Raw genomic sequence first — 1,221 nt, 5'->3', positions numbered from 1 at the left:
TATCCCAGCACCATTTTTTGAAAAGACTACTCTTTACCCTATTGAATTATCTTGGCAGTCTTGTTGAGAAGCAACTGACCATAGGTGTATGGATTTACTTCTGGATTCTCTATTCTATTCTATTAGATGTCTATCCTTACATGAATACCACACTGTTTTGATTATTATGACTTTGTAATAAGTTCTGAAATCTGGAAGCGTGAGTACCCAAAATTTGTTCTTTGTCAAGGTTGTTTTGGCTATTTGGAGAGTCTCTTGCAATTCCTTTAAAAATTTAGGATCGGCTTTTCAATTTCTACAAGAAAAAGGGCCATTGCCATTTTGATTCTGTTGATCATTTTGGGCAGTATTGCCATCTTAACATTGTCTCCAAATCCGTGCAAACAGGATATCTTTCTATTTATTTAGGTCATCTTTAATTTCTTTCAGCAATGTTTTATAGTTTTCACTATATAAGTAAAAGGTTACACAGTATACAAGTGTAAGCTGCATACCAAGTGTAAATTTATTCCCATATATTTAATTTATCTTCAGAGCATTGTAAATATAAATTTTTTAAAACTTCCATTTCAGACTGTGCATTGTTAGTGTATAAAATACAACTGATTTTGCATATTGATCTTGTATTCTGCAACTCTGCTGAATTTTTATTAGTTCTACTTTTTTTGAGAATTTCTTAGGATTTTCTATATAAAAGATCCTATCTCTGCACATAGTTTTCCATTCTCCTTTCCAACTTGTGTGCCTTTTATTTCCTTTTGTTGCCTAATTGCTCTGGGTAAAACTTTCAGTACTATGTTGAATAGAAGTGGTGAAAGTGGGCATTTTTGTCTTCTTCCTGATCTTAGGGGGAAAGCTTTCAGATTTTCACAATTGAATATTATTTTAGCTTTGTGTTTTTCATGAATGTCCTTTATTATTTTGAGTTAATTCCTTTCTATCATCTTATAATTTACTTTTTTGTCTTTCAATTTTTTATTTTGTACTAGCAGGTTAAACATATCTTTAAATAGAGAGCTGCTATATTTAAATATTTTTGTAGAAAAGAAACATAACAAAATTTACCATCTAATAAGTTTAAGTGTGTAATTCAGTAGTGTTAAGTATATTCACATTGCTGTGAAGCAGATCTCCAGAACTTTTTCATTTTGAGTATCTGAAACTTCATACCCATTAAACAATAACTCTCCTTTTCCCCCTCTCTCAAGCCCCTGATAGCCA

Source organism: Rhinopithecus bieti, unplaced genomic scaffold (genome assembly GCF_001698545.2).
Source record: "Rhinopithecus bieti isolate Rb0 unplaced genomic scaffold, ASM169854v2 scaffold_83013, whole genome shotgun sequence".
Classification (NCBI taxonomy): domain Eukaryota; kingdom Metazoa; phylum Chordata; class Mammalia; order Primates; family Cercopithecidae; genus Rhinopithecus; species Rhinopithecus bieti.
This window is presented reverse-complemented; position numbering follows the sequence as displayed.